This window comes from Chiloscyllium punctatum, chromosome 48 (genome assembly GCF_047496795.1).
Source record: "Chiloscyllium punctatum isolate Juve2018m chromosome 48, sChiPun1.3, whole genome shotgun sequence".
Classification (NCBI taxonomy): Eukaryota; Metazoa; Chordata; class Chondrichthyes; order Orectolobiformes; family Hemiscylliidae; genus Chiloscyllium; species Chiloscyllium punctatum.
The window spans coordinates 50,024,133-50,045,133 of record NC_092786.1 but is presented as its reverse complement, the minus strand read 5'-3'; positions in this window follow the sequence as shown (position 1 = coordinate 50,045,133).

Below are 21,001 nucleotides of genomic sequence, written 5' to 3'. Positions count from 1 at the left end.
CCACTTGCCCCATGGTCGCTCTCAATCAGCCGATTTATCACTTTGTGCAACAAACTGGATTGGCACAGTCGCAGCCTTTTGGGTCATTATCCAGCCGTGAGAATGGCTTACTGTATAGGAAGAGACCACTCGGCCCATCAAGTCCATGTGGGGAAAATCCACTCAAAACCACGTGTCTGCCTCAAAACTGCCTTCTAGCTCTCTTTCAATTTTTTTTAAATTTAAAGGCATTCACCACCAATTCCTGAATTGTTCAAACACGTTATCATGTGAGCCATTGATGGAACATGTAATAGGTAAATTCGAGTAAGAATTCAAAGGTATAGCTATTGCCAGCATCAGCTGCTAGAAATGAAGTCTGTGGAGAATATATTGTGGGGGGGGGGGGGGTGTGTTTGATTATTTTTTACGTAGATTTGGACACATTCATCACGCTTTTTTGCCTGCTTTCTGAGACCACGAGGCATCATTTTTACCACACCCTTTTCCCCAGTTACGCGCCCAACACCCACCCTCCACACCCTCTATCACCATCAAATTCCATTCATGAGCTTTGTCTACAGCAAAGGCTGCTTAAGAGAAGAGAAGACATTATTTCTGGAGGGACCACATTATCATAGAGGAGGACTAACTGGGCATTGAACAGGAAAACAAGGGAAGGCTACTCAGTGCATCATGACTGTGCACCATTCTGTTAGAGTCTGCCTGACGTAAGCTCTAACTCCAGCTCCTCACTTTTTGCTTCCATAACCCTCTATTGTTTTGCCTAAGTTTCAGTCTGTACAGTGAAGTGTAGAAGTGTAGCATTGAAACAGAGGGTGGAGGGGCTCAATGTTTCCTTTTTAGATTGCAATCTTCCACTGTTCACAATAGATATTAAATTTAACCAGGTTGATGATGGTGTGCAGTGGAAAGAATAATTCACTCCAGACACCTTTTTTATTATTTTTAAATTCATTCATGGGATATGGGGTGCACATTCTATGCCAGCATTTATTGTCCATCCCTAATTGTTGACAGTCAGCCATGTTACTAAGGGTCTGGAATCATATGTAGGGCAGACCTGGTAAGGATGGTGGATTTCCTTCCATGAAGAATATTACTGTACCAGATGGGTTTTGCCCCCTCATGGTCACCACCAGACTCTTAATTCAAGATTAATACTCAAGTCATAATACCACTAAGCTATGATCATTTACCTGCCTTTATTACTAAAGCATGGACACAGGAGCCAAAGGAGAGTGATATCTCTTGGCTGACTCAGAGCAATGGTTACTGTGTAACCTTGCCTACCTTCACAGTGGACAGGTCAGCTCAGCATGTGGCAGTCCCAGTACAGGCGCCTTCAAGAAGGCGTTCTTTATTTTTGTACAAGCCTTTTTCCCTGTTGCTCAACACAACATTTCACTTCATATTTGGGGAGCCTTTCCCCCTTTACAAGGACTTCAGGGGAGCTACCATTTCCATCAAAAATGTTCCCCCCAATAGTTACATTAACCCCAAAATGGTGCCACACCAAATGGCCCATTTCTATATTTTGGGCAACCCCCTCCATTTCTGTAAGATCTCACACCCCAGGTAGGTCTGCTCAACCTGAGCCTTTTATTAAGCTGATCTCATCTGCTCTGGACTAAATCTTATAACACCATTCACATGTCCCCAAGGCTCCTGTATCCCCAAAATACCCCTGTATCCCCAAAATACCCCTGTATCCCCAACATGCCCCTGTAACCCCAACATGCTCCTGTATCCCATATATCACTGCAGAGGCCAGGAAAATGTCTTCAGCATAGAAAATCAGAAGGTTCCCCCTTTCTATTGGCATTCATTCCTGGGGCTCGGTTAGCTCAGGTGATTGGATTGCTGGTTTATAAATGTGTAGTGATGCCAACAGTGTGGGTTCAACTCCTGCATCTGTTGAGGTTACCATGAAGAACTGTCCTTCCCAACCTCTCCCCAACCTTGAGTTAAACTCACCTCCATCAGTTGTAACAATGTGATTAACTGCTTTCTGCAAGTCCCCAAGTGATCCATCTGTTTTGTCGCCCACTCACCTGACTTATACGCATGCCAACCTACCTCAGGCATGCCCAGGGCACTTGGGCTGTACCAATGCATGAATGTTGGTTGGACGGATTGCATGGAAGTCTTGCATTTCTGCCAAAACTCCACATTCCAATCTCTCTGCCCTAACTGAGGGAGATCTTGCTCTGATGGCTGCTTTTCTCTGGTAGTAAAAGTGTGATTATCAGTAATAGAACCAGAATCCGAAAGTGGGCCAGACTTTGTTGGTTCAGTCTTTTGGATTGGACGGAGTTAATATGGGATCTGCTTGGCATTCCTCGGATTCTGATGATTTCAATTCCTGCGCCAGTGTTGACTCCCAGAATAAAGGTTACAGCTTATTTTATGGTATCAAGGTGAGGTAGAGTACAGCGTTCACATGATCCATCTATTACACAAGAGGTTACATGCAAATTTGTGCAATACTAATAATACAATGTCCTGTTTTCATCAGAGTCTGCACATTCCTTGTCCTGGCTGCTGCTTTAGCCTGTTGGTCAGGGGTTCACTGACTTCCTGCATTAATAAACATTCACAGGTACACACCTGAGGAGAAGCAAAACTGCTTTGGCCCAATCACGGTTAAGCTCATAAGGAAGGATCCATTTATGGATTGTCCCAAGTGCTATTCTGTCTCCAAAGTTATTCTGTACTCACTAGCTGCTGGCCCCACTGGATTGTCTTCTTGGAACAGTTGCAGCCATCTGAATTTGCCTTACTCCAGTGAGGTAAATTTCATCAAGAGCCCTTCCGGAATCCTCCAAAACTGGTTTTAAACAAAAAGACTTATAGTGGGATTTTGGCTCAGACACTTTTTGAGGAGAGTCTCTCTCCCCCCTTTTCTCTCTTGCTTTCTCTCTCTGTCCCCCCCTTCTCTCGTCTCTTCTCCACCCCCCCCCCCTCTCCCCACTTGTCTCTCTCCCCTTCTTTTCTCTCTCTCCCTCAATTCAAAAATGTAATAATCTTGTTCCAGTAGTTCATAGGATGTTAAATAAAAAGGTAATCTTAGCCACAGTTTAGAATCTAGCAGTCGCTAGGTTATTCCACACAGCCTCTTCAAACAGCCACCACCACGAGAAAAGACAATTACTTTCTAACACCCCATAATCCACTCATCATCTCCGCAACTTCCAAACATTATGAATAAGGAACTATTGGCTCTTTGAGCCTGTTCTACTATTCCATAAGATCATGGCTGATCTGATTGTAATCTTCACTCTACATTCCTGCATATCTCCAATAATCTTTCATCCCTTTGGTCATCAAAAATCTATCTGCCTCTACCTTCAAAATATTTCAAGATTCTGCATCCAATGCGTTTCAAGGAAGGGAGTTCCAAAGGCATTAAATCCTCTGAGAGAAAAAAATATTTCCTCATCTCTGCCTTAAGTAGACACCCCTTTATTTTTAGACTTTGACCCTAATTCTAGGTTCTCCCACAAGAGGAGACATGGTTTCCACTTCCAGCTGATCAAGTCCCCTCAGGGGCTTATATATCTCAATTAGGTCATCTCTGACTCCTCTAAACTTAAGAATACAGGCCTAATGTATCTTGACTTTCCGCAGAAAACAATCCGCTTATACCAGGTCTAGTAAGTCTTCATTGAACTGTTTCCATTGCGTTAAGATCCTTCTTTAAGTACAATGACCAGTATTGTACATCGATGCAGTCTCACAAAGCCCTGTATAACTGAAGCATAACCTCCTTAATCTTGCAATTAACTTCCCATACATTAAACAATAATGTTCTATTAACTTTGCTGATGATTTGCTGAACTTGTAGAGATTGGCTTCAACGAATAAGCAGATGAGATTCTGAGCTACTGTGACCTTAGTAGTCTTGTGATAGTGTCTGCTAGAAGGTTGGAATTGTAGTACCTCTAGACATAGGTGCCTGCTTCTAAATCACCACGCACACATAGTTTTTATTAACAATCTGAAGAAACACATCAATATGTGGCCTGAACTTTTCTGAACAGATCTAAAACACATCCAAGCCAGTTTTGGTTTTGAAGGGTGACCTAAAAATCCTGATGATGGCTACACGTAAATCCAAAACCACCTGAGTTCCCGCAAAAGCCACTTCACGATGATCAGGATTAGGAGCCCCAAATGATTCCTCTCCCTTTACCCCACATCTGTTTCTCCCACCCTCGACCTCCATAGATTTGAGGATAATTGCAGCATTCTCTTGGCTTCTTTCGACCTTGCATTCTTTTGCATTTCTCTCCTACAGAGGGCAGAGCTTTCACCCACTAGTGCATCCAAGAAGTGTAAGACTATTTTCTGTAAAGTATCAATATTCCCTCAGTACTGTTCAAGGAATCAACAGCACATATTGTGCTCTTTGTTCCTTAACATGCGTTTTGTCTCACGTAAAGGAACTTAATGCCCAAGGTAGCAGCTGAATGCTGGAGAGTGGTGAAAGCATCTTTATATTGACCACAATAGGTTTCACTCTCCAGTGACAGATGAAAGCTGACTCTACGGTAAAGTGGCGCCAAGTCAGAGACATAAAAAATAATTACCCAAAGAAATATTCAACAGATTAAGTCATTGGCGTACTTGAAATTTGAGGTTTGAGGGAAGGAAAAGGCCTTTTTTTTTAGCATGGAATAAATGTATTGAATACTTAAATATTCACTGAAACATTGAAGAAACTTTGAAGCTAATATTCTGCAATGGATTTGTCAGACAAAATCAGAAGCTTTTTGGAGACAATCAATTTAACAGTGAATACTTACAAACATATACCAATTATTTCAACCTTCACTAATCTTTGCATAATGAGTTTTAAAGAGAAACATTGATTGTTAAACTGAAGGCTTATTGGGGTTGATGGATCCTCGTGCGTTACTGAAGAGATTCCTGCAATGTTGGTGGAAGCTGGCAGCTTTTTAATAAGATGCTAAATTGTGTGGCTCTATCTGTTCCCTCAGATGGATAAATATTGGGCCGGGAATTATGCATCATGTCCCTGATCATGTCCCAATCAATATTGTACGAATAGATTACATGCTCATTATCACGCTGCTGTTGTGGATAGTTGCCAGGGCACAATCACTGCTGCAGTTCCTTTATTACAAATTGACAACACTTCAAAGGTACTTATTGGCTGTAACAGCTGTGGGATGCCCTGTCATTATGAAAGCACAACATAAATGCAGTTCTTCCTTTTTTTAAAAATAATATTGACTGCCCATTTTCTTTTTGGAGCTGGCATACATCTCTCAATCATACCCTTGCTTAATCTGAACTTACTGTGACTGCAATTAGAATCAGAGAGTCATAAAGCATGGAAACAGACCCCCTGACTCAACTAGTCCGTGCCAACTATGCTCCCAAACCAAATTAGTCCCACTTGCCTGCATTTGGCCCATATCCTTCCAAACCTATTTTATCCATGTACTTACCCAAATGTCTTTCAAACATTTTAACTGTGCCCCCCCACCCACCACTTCCTCTGGAAGTTCGTTCCAAATATGAACCACTTTCTGTGTAAAATGGTTGCCCCTTTATGTCCTTCTCAAATCTTTCTCTTCTCAGTTTAAAAAAAATATGCTCTCTAGGTTTGAACTCCCCCACCCCCCCCCCCACCCCCCACCATAGAGAAAAGACCCTTGCTGTTCAACTTACCTATTGCCCTTGAAAAGGTCACCCCTTGTGGGGATATGACCATTAGTTTCAACATTCCTGGATAAGAACAAGCAGTAGATAGAAGTTTAACCCAATTCTCACATCAAATCTCAATCCAGTGATTGTTGGAATGATCAGGTGCCTTTCACAGCCAAGATTGTTCTGAACCTAACAAACCATGTGACCGAATAAAGCACAAGAATCCATCTTCTTTGGACTAAACTCTGCCTCTATTCCTGATGAAGGGCTTTTGCCCGAAACGTCGATTTTCCTGCTCCTCGGATGCTGCCTGAACTGCTGTGCTTTTCCAGCACCATTCTAATCTAGACTCTGGTTTCCAGCATCTGCAGTCATTGTTTTTACCTAAACTCAAACAATGGCTACATGTGTGAAGTATTAAAGTTATCAATGAAAATACAAACGTAAAAATCTCAAATAACCCAATGTTTCAGTTTTGAGTAAATAGAAAAGGTTGTCAATGGATTTCATTACAAGTGACGTGAAATGAAACATCAGCCATAAGAAGACAACTTCGAACCATAAAGGAGGATGGAAGATTTTTTTACATTCAGAGATTGGCACAACCGGCCAATTTCTTCATTGGTAAAATCTGACATCACGATGGTGTGTCAGTCTTGTTAATAATAAAAATCTAATAATCAATTGTTAGTCTGTTAGCTTTGTGGGTTGGTTTATTTAAAACAGTAAAACACATCATCAGTTATGAAGCAGATATTGCAGCCAACTGACTGATTTTTGTGTGCAGTTTGCAAATAGATAGTAACAAGACTGGCAGATAGAGTTAGGACTAGGAACTCCAACAACCCTATGCTTAAAACAGGCAACAATTGTTTGCCTTCCTCTGGCTGCCAAGGAAGTTGGGGCAAATGTCCGGAATTTGCAGGGCAGCTCTGGACTGATGGTGCTTGCCCAGTTGCACACCAGGCTTTTAAAGATTGTGTGGATGCATGGAGTACTCATGAATACCAGGATATCTGGGAAGTGGCGATTTGCTCTGGGAATGGCATGTGATAAGATGCCCGTGGAAATCCAAGCTGCCTCATAGGCATGGGAGGTAATCACTGAGGTGATGAAACATCGATTTTCCTGCTCCTCAGATGCTGCCTGACCTGCTGTTCACTTCCAGCACCACTCGAATTTTGAATCACTGAGGTGAGTTCGGTAATGTACAGTGAGAGAACTCTCAAGGCCTTACAGCAATAAACCTTGCAAAAATCTTGATGCACCTCAAATTTATCTCAATAAAAAACACACACAACACTCTCATAGGAACACAGTGGCAGCATTAGGAGACTGTAGTCCTTTACACCCTTCCACACTAAGACAGACTAACATCTTAGAGGTTTACAACATTCAAAATCCACTGATGTCTCCTTTCCAACAGTCCCTCCTTTATCAGCTCCCCCTTTACCTCCACCCACACATGCTTGTAAGAGAGAGCTATGTTACTTGGAGTCTCAGTACTCAAGGCCTTCCTGCAATCTCTCCTCAGCCAATGGAATGGCTCCAGCAGTGAGACACGAGTTCCAGTATTACATCTGTTAGCAAGGTGGGAAGACAGCAAGATGGACAACCTCCAGTCCTTTTGACTACCTCCTGTCATGACTCTTTCTTGGGCCCTATGTGTTCTGTACTCCTGGAAATGAGAAAAGGACATTGTCATGACCATACGACAATCATTCCTTCAAATGTAAAGCAAACAGGTACTTTTATTGGGGCACAACATCTCTCAATACTCTTTGTCAGCTAACAGCTGCTACAATACCCACCTTTTTTTCCCCCTTCCATACACTGAATACCTGTTGCCATGTAGAGGATGAAATTGGTGTCACAAGACGTTCTTACCATGCAGTGCCATGCAGTGGGCATCCCCATAGTCTAGCTACCTTTCTATCTCAGAAATGGGTGGACACTTTCTTGTCCTGGGAGATCTTGAGAGGATTTTAAAACTACTGCTGCCTCTCAGCGCTAGGGACTCCAGTTTGATTCCAGCCTCGGGTGACTAGCTGTCTGGAATTTGCACATTCTCCCTGTGTCTGTGTGGGTTTCTGCCAGGTGCTCTGGTTTCCTGCCACAGTCCAAATATGTGCAAGTTAGATGGACTGACCATGCCAAGTTGCCCCTTAGTGTCTAGGGATGTGTAGGTTATGTGCCTTAGCCCCAGGAAATGCAGGATTACAGGGAGAGAGTGAGAGCTGTGTCTGATGGATGCTCTTCGGAGGGTTGGCTGAATGGCCTCTTTCTACATTTGCAGGGTTTCAATTCTGTTCTAACACTAAGCAAACAGGTTCTCTGGATGACTTCCACTGACATTCACTTTGGGCGCTACCTTGGTTCAGGAAGTCTCCTCCTCCTGTCCTCCTCATAGACCTCCACCTATCACAGATGGCCCGGAGGAAGACTCACAGGGACTCATCATCAAACTGAGGGGCTGTCCTGGGTCTGGAACCACCACAGCTGATGACTTCACTCTGGCCCCCTTTCACCCGCCATTGCTTCCCAGTCACTGTTAATTAGATGAAGCATTAATGGACGTCATCCAATGGCAGCAGTACAAGACAGCAATGCAGCCATTTCATTTGGACTCCTTCCAACTGCCACACTTTAATATTAGTCGAGAGTGTGGTGCTGGAAAAGCACAGCAGGTCAGCTAGCATCCGAGGAGCAGGAGGATCGATGTTTCGGGCATAAGCCCTTCAACAGGGTGCTGCCTGACCTGTTGTGCTTTTCCAGCACCACACTCTCAACTCTGACCTTCAGCATCTGCGGTCCTCACTTTCTCACACTTTAGTATTAACTTTTTATAAGTGTACAACCTACACAAGAACTCTCCTCTCAGATTGACCAGCCACTTGACTATTTCTATTCACTCAGTGTCTGTTTTATTTCGCGTGCAGTTAAGAAAAATATTGGCTGTTTTTATCAGCATCTGGTTACCTGGTCATAACTATGCTCAAATATGCACTGCTATCGCACTGTGTATTATTGGGATAATTGCACTCCAGCACAACACAGGTGGCACAGTGGCTCAGGAATTAGCACTGCTGCCTCACAGTGCCAGGGACCTGAGTGTGATTCCCGTCTCGGGTGATTGCCTGTGCGGAGTTTGCAAGTTCTCCCTGTGTTTGCATGGGTTTCCTTTGGGTCCTCTAGTTTCTTCCCACAACACAAAAGGTTGTGGGAAGGTCATGGAAAAGGTTGATGTTCATATTTTAAATGAGAGATTACACAGCATCAACAATGTAAGATCATGTGACTACCAGAACCTCTGAGAGATGGACCTATGTGATCCCTTGTCCCACTATATAGTTGGGAGATACTGTTCAATTAAAAAGTCAGATTTATCAATAGCCTTGCCTCCCAAAGTTTCTGGTAATCTTAACCCTGGTCACAACCAAACTACAACCCCATGACAATTATAACAGAAAGACCAATTTACTTCATCTTCTCTTTGCTCCGTTCAATTGCGTGCTGGATTCCAATATTGGACTTGACCTAGCTTTCCCTTTTTTTAAAAAGTCTACTTGTACATCTCATGTTTTTGTTAAGTCTCGATACATTCCACTGCATTTTTGTTGTCAGATTAGAAATTGTTTTGAATACCTGTATTGTTTTTCTTCTACAAACTGGGCTAAATGGGCCAAATTCAGAATTGGATGCAGAATAACAATTTTCCATTTCAAACAAATAAAAACCCAGGAAAAGAGAAGCAAGAATAGACCATTCAGCCCCTCAAGCCTGCTGCACTAGTCCAGATTATCTCCCTCAAAGCAATCTTTCCACATTGTCCCCATATCCCTTGATATCATTCACAATTGGAAATCTATCAATTTCTGTCTTGAACTTATTTAATGACTGAGCTCCCACAAGCCCCAGAGCAGACAATTCCAAACCTTCACCATCCACTGAGTGAAGAATTTCCTATTCATCTCATTCCTAAATGGCCTGCCTTTGAAACAGTTCCCAATTCTAAATTCACAGTCAGGGGAGCTATCTTTAAGGATCCATTCTGTCCATCCCTTTAAGAATCATATACGTTTCAATGTGATCACTTCTTATTCTTGTCTCAGATACAGATTCTTGTCTCTTCAATTGGCTCTCTTGGGACATTCCCACAATCCCAGGGAACAGTCTGATGAATCTCCATTGCCCTCCCTCCATGTGAGTTATATGCTTCCTCAGTCAAGGTGAAACAGAATGGCACACAATACTCCAGGTATGGTGTTCTATTAAGTTAAGTAAGACTTCTTTGCTACTGTATTCCAATCCCCCTGTGATGAAGGTGAGCATAATGTTGGCCTTCCAAGTTGCTAGCTGCACTTGTATGCTAACTTTCTATGATTTGTAAACTGGGACACCAAGCTCCCTTTACATCAACACCTCCCAATCTTTCACTATTTAATAAATACACTGCATCTTTGCTCTGCCTACCAAAGTAGATAACCACTTACCAGTATTAAATGTCTTCATAAGAACTATGTTGCCTATTTATCTTACTTAAAATGTACCATGTCAAAAGGGAAGACTTGCAGTTCCTTGTTTAAAAGTAGAATAAGTAAGCTCTGATGTTGCATGAGGACATACCTTTGTTTGAGCTATGAGACCTCTTGAGGGTCCAAATAGTCTTTCTGCTGGTGACCACAATTCATCAAAGTCTTTAATTCGGGTTTTTGAAGCAGTCTTCTATTTCCCATGCACATCCTTTCAGATCCCACATTTACTTAAACTGAAACACATGTTCATTCAGATCTAAACTTTCTCTCTAAGTCCACATGAAAGAGACCTGCTCCCTGATGGTCCAGTGACAGAAGGCAGCACAGAGTGTGGTCCAGAGTGATGCGGTATTCAATCATCCAGAACATAAGTCCTGAGTTAACCTCCTCAATCCTAATGGATTTGATAGATCACAGCCAAGCCTCTCTGGATTAACCCAGAGGGTTCTCCAGTGTTATCTGCTGTGCAGTGGCTGAAACAACAAGATTGAATAGCTGGGATGCCCCTCGTAATGCATTGGCTGTGCCAATGTTCAGCATGCAGCCTTGAACTTGAAATATATTCACTTGGGGCCAAGTAATTCCTTGGAAAGGTATTTCTGCTTGTGATCTGATACGTTGGAGAGAAGGGAAATGCAAATAGGATAAATAAATTAATGATTAAATGATAAGTTGATGACATTTTGTACAGAATCAGTGTGGGTTGCACGCAAATCACCAAAACTGGCAGTGATCTCTTTGGCATGGGAGGCATAGAGAATCTTTGTGCCGTTACCAATTTTCCTTCACATTCATTTCAAACAAAAATGCTAAGTATATATCCCACAATTCATTGCAAATGTCTCCCCCAGTGCTTTTTTTTCATTTATTCGTTTATTGGCTAGCCAGCATTTATTGCCCGTTTCTAGTTGCCCTTGAGAAGGTGGTGGTGAGCTGCCACCTTGAGCCACTGCAATTCACCTGCTGTGGGTTAACCCACAATGTTCTAAGGGACAGAGTTGCAGGATTTTGACGCAGCAGCAGCAAAGGAATGGCAATATACTTCCAAGTCAGGATGATGAGTGACTTGGAGGGGAACTTGAAAGTGGTGGTGTTCCCATCTACCTGTTGACCTTGTCCTTCTGGATGAAAGTGTCTGGGTTTGGAAGGTGCTGTCTGTGGATCTTTAGGGAGTTTCTGCAGTGCATCTTGCAGATAGTACACACTGCTGCTACTGAGGATCAGTTGTGGGCGGAGTGGATGCTTGAATGTATTGAAGTCAACATCGTTTGGCTTTGGTGTCAATCTTCTCAAAAGCATTTAATCTAGATATTAAGGCAGTAATGTGACTGGAAGTCTCCCTCTGAGCTTCAATATTTGTAGTAACTGCACAGGGTACAAGTTGTGATGGGTGGACTACACACCTTCAATCCCACATAGCTTTTTAAGCACCTTTGTTCCACATGCTCTAAATCTTCACAAAATCTATTCAGTTACACATTAAGTTACACAGCATTTGTCACCCGACATCAACACAATTTCATTCATTTGTTTCCTTCTCTGCACTTTAAAGCTGGGTTAACATATTATTAAAACCAAATGGAATTCAGTCAAGGCATGATTAACCAGTGAATAATTATTGGAACATCAAGTTTCATTTGGAGTATTGGTTTATTGTGACAAATGTTTGAGTAGCATTGCATATCTTTCCCTGGATAGCTAAGCTTGGATTTAGGCTCAACAAAACTCCCCAGCAAGCACCTTTTGTCAGCTTGTATGTGGTTTTCTCTTTCAAATCCCTACCTCCACCTTTTCTCTGTTAACTCCAGAATTTAAGCCTTACTTTTTTGTTGTCTCTTTTTCTTATCTTTTCAAAGCTGACAGATGGACATTAATCCTTGGCTTTAACATCTTTTCATTTTGAATATCATACTCAAAATGCTTCTAAATGTATCTCCCTAACTCAGACTGATTTAGCCACAAGGTCTACTTGGTATGTGACACAAATGCAACATTGGCACCAAGCTCTCCCTCTGAAGACGATGGTTCGCGTGATCCTGAGATTGGTTGAATCAGTTTTTGTATTTGACTTGAAATGGTGAAAAGACCACCCTTTCAAAAAAAAAACAAATTTACCAAATTTATCAGAGAACATCTTAAAAGAATGGCAGTGCTGTGTTGCATATAAGGAATCACTGTTGCAAATGTCAGCAGCCCTAGCCAACGATACCACAGCCCCCTGATTATGTAACGTCTGCAGAACGGATAAGATTCATTCACTGCTGCTCTGAGCTGGGTCCTGCAGTTGTTAGCACAAGCGCACACTGCAGTTTCCTGGTGCCAATGCTGCCACATAGCAGGAGCCAGATCTTCCTGCTTAAGGATTTGTACAGAAGAGCACTGTCCCTAATCTGCCGTTAGGCACACAGCAGAAGCAAGCATATCGGTATCTTGCTGGGGTTTGATGTCTGAAGCTATATATTCAAGGCAATGTCCCTTTTTTGTTTAAAGAGACATTAAAATTTTAGTAATTGGCTTTGAGCTACAGTTTCCAATTGAAGGAATGTGGTGCAACAGATATCTATAGAGAATATTACAATGCAATAACACAGCTGGGGTCTTCAGCTGACCTAATAAACCACAAGGGCAGGGTTCAATGCAGTTTATATAAGTCACCTGAATGTGCAATAGTTTAAGAATTCCTTTGGCTATGAAGTTGGGGGATATCGTAAATGTGTTTTGTGAAGGTTTCCATCCTGTGATGTACTCAAACACTTAACACATTCATACCAAATTCTTCTTTGCACTATTCACAGGACATTCCAGAACAGAAATATTCAGCTCATCCAAATAGATCTGACAATTTTCTTCCATGTAAGCTGTCTAGCGGCTCAGTGAGTCTGCCTGGGCTTTAAAATCTTTTTTTTTTCAAGCAATTATTCAGATTCTTTTTCAAAAGTAAGTGTTCCCTTTTATCAACAGTTCGTGGCAGAGATTCATTCCCATGACTCTTCTTTTTCTTCTAACATCTTGAATATTTTTGTAATTATTTGACCTTAAATTTATCAATCCAGGAACCAAATCTGCAATTATCCTAATCATTGTAAACCTGTAAGGAACTCAAACAAATTCAAAACTTAATCTTAGCTCTATTTCAGTGTCATTACTTTTTCCACTGAAACTTCCACTTTCACTCCCAAACGAGTGCAGGGTTACATATGGCAATTAGTACCTGAAAGACTTCACCTACATCACAAGATGAACTATGCCTCCCCAGGATATAAAGGACCATTCCTGGGGGGATCTGATCAGTGTTGTGTGAACACTTAGCTAAAATATAAATATCTATTTACTCGTAAAGTAATCCTGCTGTCGCACAGGAGACAAGAATGTACCTGAGATGTAATGTGGCGAAAGTGGGTACTGCAGATGCTGGAGATTAGAGTCAAGATTAGAGTGGGACTGGAAAAGCACAGCAGGTCAGGCAGCATCCGAGGAGCAGGAAAATCGATGTTTCAGGTAAAAGGCCTTCACCATTCCTGACTTAGATGTAACATATCTAGCTGAGAAGTAATGTTATGTGGACTAAACCTTTCATGGTTATCATGAATGAACCTATCCTTTTCCTAAGGTGCTGTGCGGACATCCTTTCGTTCTTGGTATCAAAAGCCTAGATTAATAGCAATGAGAGGATAGCTGGCATTAGAACTACCCACAGATCTGTTAGCAGAGCTGCTAACTAGCTTTATAAGAGAGGGTGGAAGCGGTTCAGCAATCATTTGACTCTCCTCAGTTCGAAGCCCTGGACATTTTAATTGCCATGCCTCACGGGGCAGCACAGTGGCTCAGTGGCCAGCACTGCTGCCTCACAGCACCAGGGTCCCAGGTTCTGTGTGGAGTTTGCACATTGTCCCGTGTCTGTGTGGGTTTCCTCTGGGTGCTCTGGTTTCCTCCCACAGTCCAAAGATGTGCAGGTCAGGTGAATTGGCCAGGGTAAATTGCCCGTAGTGTTGGGTGCATTGGTCAGAGGGAGGTGGGTCTGGGTGGGTTGCTCTTCGGAGGGTCAGCGTGGACTTGTTGGGCCAGAGGGCCTGTTTCCACGATGTAGGGAATCTAATCTTCATGTGGCTCCAGTCTGCACCTGGCAGGAAACTGGCTGCTGGGCAGCTCCAGAATTTTGGAATCCAAAGGGCTTGCTGTCAGGAAGCTGAGACATGCAACAACAACACTGCCGTCCCTCCATTAACAACACAGGTTTCAAGTCAAAATTATAGCCAGATCCCTTTGATGCAATTAGACCCAGATCTGAATCTCTAGAGAAATATCCCTTGTCCTGTGGGTGAACCTCTCATCTGCTTAAAATGGTACTGTTAAGATCACAATTGTCATTGTGGGTGAAGTACACTGGCTACTTTAATTGCAGACCTCTCTACCTAGTTTCACACTGGGAAAGTAGGGTTAAACTCATCCCTTAAATCACTTCTTTGATACCTCCAGAGAAACTGTAGCTGCTTTCTTATAATTTTAGATCATTCAGCATTTCACTAGAAAAACCGAGCAGGGAATGTCTACAACACTCCATGTTACATAACCATTTGACATGTAACCAGCAGTGAGCATGTAACTTGACTTTCACTGATTTTATTTGAGGTGAATCCCAGTATGGGATAGAGGCTTTACTACCAAGAGTAGGCCTCAGGCTCTAGGGTTGCCAGCTTTGGATGATGACATTCCTGGAGGCCTCATCACATCCCTCCCAGCCATCCAAGTCCTCATGGTCCATATATTTCTCATCACTTTGGGCCACTTTCCAAAACCAATTCAAAAATGAATCACCTCTTCTTGACCCAGTTGACTGTAATCTTTTACCCCGTAAGTCCAATATCTTTATAACTAACAGACATCATGCTTTCTCATGTCCTGTGGATTTTCTCCTAAATTGCTATCTGATGAGTTGTGAAAAATTAATCATTAATTCCTAGAGACCCCACCAATGGAGGGTTGGCCCCACTATCAGTGCCTCAGATTAGGAAAGGAAAATTAGCTGAAATGCCCAATTGCTCTCCCTGGATATACAAGTGTGAGCAAAGGTTGAAATCAGAACAGGCTTAATTTCTATTACCTGTAGAAATACATTATCTAAATTTGTACAAGAAACTGCCTAGCTTCTGTGCATCCTCTGTTTTGTCTCTGATTTGTCTACCTGCTGTCTTTCATTAGATGGGAAATTGTCCAATGTGACATTGTGTGATTACCCCTCAAGCCCCAACAGTGACCACTTCTGACCCCATTGTGAATGTGACTAGGAGATAGTGATTATGAGTTTTGGTTCCAATGCCAAGGAGAAAGAAATATGGATCCATTTGGATATAAACCGGACACCTGTGTGCACAGAAATTCACATAACTAGCACTGCTTGTGATGATTATCAATAAACAAGAACCATTGGCAGGGCCTGCTCTGGGAAATTCATGAAGCTATAAGCAACATTGCACAACAAAAAAATTTCTCCCTGGACTCTGGCTTTGAAAATCCAATTAATTATTTTCATACTTGCATTTTATGATTCATAAATACAAATCCTGACCACCAGCAACAGACTTCACAGAGTGGAATTTCTGCTGGCGTTTTCTAGTCAACCGCCATAATTTTCTGTTGGAAAATTGGCAGAAACCTGGGATTCCTGCTTGAGGTTACAGTAAATGACTGGAAAACCCTTGTTGAAATTAGCAACACTTAACTTTAATCACAGAACTAGCCCACCCCAGCTGTAAGCTATTATATTCTACCAAGTTCTGTATTTGGCAAACACAAGCAGCCATAATAATAGGAGCCTATACTCCTGCTAAAAATCAATGTAATGCTATAAATTATAAATGTTACAATTGAACATTTTCACTCACTATTGCCATCAGGCTATGTTTATCAGCTGTTAACAACAGTACAGCATCATTTGGATCAAAAATGAGGCCTTATGAATATTCTGCTCAAGGCCTTCTCTTCTAAAACTATCATAGGATCCCTACAGTGTGGAAGTAGGCCCATCAAGTCCACATTGACCCTCTGAAGAACATCCCAGACAGACCTATTTAACCCTGTATTTCCGATGGCTAGCCCACCTAGCTTGCACATCCCTGGGCACCATGTGCACAGCCAACCCGCACTAGCCTGCACATCTTTGGAATGTTTGAGGACAGTGGAACACCTGGAGGAAATCCACACAGACACAGGGAGAACATGTAAACTCCATACAGACAGTTACCTGAGGCTGGGATTGAATCTGGGTCCCTGGTGCTGTGAGGCAGCAGTGTTAACTGCTGAGCCACTGTGCCACCCTCTTGATGGTTGGTGGCATCCTGCAAATCTCTGCTCCATCAGGAAACAGCTCATGAAGATCAAGAGGGTAAAGAATGGCTGCAGGAAGGGTGCAGTCTAATTATTGGTTATTGAATTAGGTTCCTATCTGTATGGTTGTGATTTCTTTTCATATTCTTCAGAGATTTGAGCAATGGGAGTAACCCTGTAATGGAATTTGCATGTGGTCAATGTATCAATAATGTTTTCTCAAGGATCAAGTTCTCTTTTTTTAATCCATCCATGGGATGTTGGTGTTGCTGTCCAGGACAGCATTTATTGAAACATTAGCTTGCTCTCTCTCCACGGATGTTGCTTGACCCATTGTGATTTCCAGCATTTTTTGTGTTCTGCTCAGAACATTAGTCTGGGTTCCTGGATTATTTATCCAGTGGACATTACTACTACCCACCCATCAATTAAAGTGGCATATTAATTTGTAATCAAATAGTATATTAGATCATTGTGAATGAAACCAAGAAAATCTTCTAAAGCGTTCCCATGACTTGTACGTAACCTCCAAGAGTGGTCATCAAGGAATGAGAGGTCTTGTGGATTAACCCAATGACCATTACTTTAAATGGACACTAGTGCTGACTGCTTGCCTGACAGGATGAGGCTTGAAAGGACGATGAATGCAAGCAAACAGCAAGGTTAACAAGATTTCTCTCAGTTCAAACACTTGGCTACCACAGCATGCATGTGATGAGCAAGTCATCAGGAAGGTGTGGAACTATTAGGCATGAAAAGGTCCCATTCATCTCACAGCTACCAATCCTGCAGATCAGTGCTTCTAACGGTAAGTCTTTGGTGACAATATAGTGTTCATTGAAGAAGCAAAATGATTATAAACTTATTCCATAAACATCTCTTTAAAAGAAATATCTCCACTTGAATCTTCAGAAGCCACTGGCTTGGAGTTCCGCTACTGAATTGCAGGATGAGCAGAGGTACTTCCACTTGGCTATGACCAAATACTCATCTGTTGGATTCATGCAAGTTGGTACAGTAATGTAACAGCTTTTATTTCAGGTTCTCTGGAATATTCTCTCTGAAAGAAATGTGCAACCTTCAAGAAATATCTGGAGCGTGATTTCCACATTACAGGAGTTTCCATTTATGGTCCCTCCGGTCTTTAATCATCAATATGGAACTACTATCAGAACTGACTAATAGAATGGAAGGCCATTCAATCATTCGTGTTCTTTCATTAAGTAATCCAATTAATCCCATTCCACTCCTCTTTACATTTACTCCTGTAAATCTTTTACTTCTCAAATATTTCTCCAGTTGTTACATTTTAGGAGTTTTTGTGTCCCTTTAATGCAGGACTAAAGTTGAAAGCAAAGCTTTATTGTGAATTATTAAGAGCAAGTCAGTGTAAGTTGATACAAGGTCTCAGGCAGACTATACGAACAAATTTAGGCAGAGATTTAAAGAATTACAGAATTTTTACAATGCAGCAGGTGACCATTTGGGCTAATGAGCCTGTACTGGGTCTTCCAATGAGTATCATTACCTCATACCAGTCTTCTACTCTACTATTTCTACCCCGATTGCCCTCTTGAATGCCACAATTGAATGTACCTCCAGCAAACTGGGCGGCATGGTGGCACAGTGGTTAGCACTGCTGTCTCACAGCGCCAGAGACCCTGGTTCAATTTCACCTCAGGCGATTGACTGTGTGGAGTTTGCACATTCTCCCCGTGTCTGCGTGGGTTTCCTCTGGGTGCTCCGGTTTCCTCCCACAGTCCAAAGATGTGTAGGTCAGGTGAATTGGCCATGCTAAATTGCCCGTAGTGTTAGGCAAGGGGTAAATGTAGGGGTATGGGTGGGTTGCGCTTCGGCGGGTCGGTGTGGACTTGTTGGGCCGAAGGGCCTGTTTCCACACTGTAATGTAATCTAAAAAAAAATCTAAAACTCTCAGCGGGTGTACTTCAAACTCTAATCAGTCATTGTGTGAAAATGCTTTTTTTTCCCTCACATCATTCTTGCTTCTTACATGCATCACTTTAAATCTATGCCCTCCTGTTTTTCCTTTTACAAGCAGGAACAGCTTTTCTGACTGAATTTGTTTGCATATTGAGAATAAGCGCAATGAAATTATTACAAACAAGGGGACAGCTGGATAAACTCAACAGATCTGATAGCATCTGTAGAGTTCTGAAGAGTTATACCAGACTTGATTGTTGTCAGGATTACACAAATCCTTCTGTGGGAAAGTATCACCATAGAATTGATTTACTGGTATGGGAGTACACAATAGTATTGCTCTCCCAATTCATACATCATTATGTCATGTCGTGCTCTTTTTAATAGGCCTATTTTAGTTTTTTTTTGCGGACTGTCATAGCATGCAGGCTTCACTGTATTAAAATACCATCACCTTCATGGGACATCTTTGAGCAACTAGATTGAAAACCTGGATTGGTATCAGTGCAAGACAATCAGCTTGCATCATCCTTAGCCACCTGAATTGAAATATGTGGATACTAATACAACCTGCACTGTTATAATTCCATTCCACATTACCTTGGTAGCTATCCTCAAGACCTGGTACCTGGTTTCTTCTATTCTTTCTCATTTAGTAATCCCTTCAAGGGAAGGAGGGAAATACAAGCTTTGGAAGTGAGTTGAAATGTGGGGGAGAAAATGTAAGGAAATATCAAATTTATTCAGTTTAATTAAATCCTCCCTCCTTCTGTACAGCCAGGTAAGAAAAGGTGAAATGACTCCCTATTCTCTCCCAGGTTGTGAAAAATTTACTGGGACAGATTTCCTTAGATTAGCAATGAGCAAGGCGGTTTCAGTGAAACTCTTCCGCCTGAGCTAAACAAGTCTAGATAATATAACACTACTGTTCCAATTACACACATTTGACTGGACCAGTATAAATGTCTGCAAACACATGTCCAGAGAGTAAAGTAAAAGGGTAGCCTTACAAGGATTTTACAGTCTATGCAGAGGAGTAGATAGTCTGATACAGTGTTGCATTAATTCAGTTCAATTGTACTCCTGGATGTAGTTGTATGGAACAGATTCCACATATAAGGCACTTATTAGACCCCAGCTGATTAATGTGTATTGTTCTAAGCACCACATTGCAGGAAGAATGTGAACACATTGAAGAAAGTGCAGAAGGTTTACAAAAATGGTTCCAGAGATGAGGAGCTTCAGTTTTGATGACAAATTGAAAAAGTTGGGGCTGTTCTCTTTGTAGAAAAGAAAGCTATTAGGAGATCCAATAAAGATTTTCAAAATCCTGGGAACGCTAGATAGTGTAATTGGCAGAAGAAGGATAAGAGGACATTGATATAACATGGTCTACAAGAGAAGCAAGGATGAATTGAGGGAATACTTTTTCACAAAGTGAATAGTTAGGGAATGGAATGCACTGCCTGGAAATGTGGTGGAAGTAGATTCAATTGAGTCATTCAAGAGGGCAATGGATGAATAAAAAGTGCAAGGATATGAGGATGAAGCAGGAGATTGACATGAGATAGTGAGGCTCATTTAACAAGCTTTGAGCACGATGGACCGAATGGCTCCCTTCTGGGCCGTAACATTGGTTTTCACTCTGAGATGGTCACTTTTGCCAAACCAGGCACACTACGTCCAAAGAGAAAAACATAACTTCTCAGCCTATCTGCAGCACAGCATCAAACCCCGCAACATCGCTGAAACACCAACTTTCATGCAACACCATGTCAATATCAAATCAAGAGAAAATGCCACTGCAACTCAAAATGGAATGTAACAGTTCAAGGTGTGTGCTGCTGTGAGGTGCAGTGAAGCAATCCGTGCCTGGCACTGGTTTTCATTTGCATATTGTACCTTGGGGGCATTTCAAGCTATCATTTCTTGGAAATAATTAACCTTGGCTCCTAAGAAATGACCTGACATATTCTTGGAATGGATGTGGTAGCAACACATTAATGTTAGGCCCTCCCTGTACCCCACTAATCTGCTACATAACTTGAGAAACGAACAATGGACCACTCATGTACCTTGGCAAAGTGCCACACCTCCCAATCAGTAATATTCATTTTCTAAAACATTACAAGGAACTATCAAGCAGGGTAACCTCGTGCTCTACACTTAACACCTTCTAGCCCAAATTCTTTGCACAGGGCAGCACAAGGGTGGCATCATGGCTCAGTGGCTAGCACTGCTGCCTCACAGCGCCAGGGACCCAGGTTTGATTCCAGCCTCAGGTGACTGTGTGGAGTTTGCACATTCTCCCCGTATCTGCATGGGTTTCCCCTGGGTGCTCCGGTTTCCTCCCACAATCCAGAGCTGTGTAGGTTAGGGTGAATTGGCCATGGGAAATTGCCAGGGGTGTGCAGGCTAGGTGGGTTAGCCATGGGAAATGCAGCGTTAAGGGGATTGTGGGTCTGGTGGGATGCTCTTCAGAGGGTTGCTGTGGACTCGATGGGTCAAATGGCTTGTTTCTA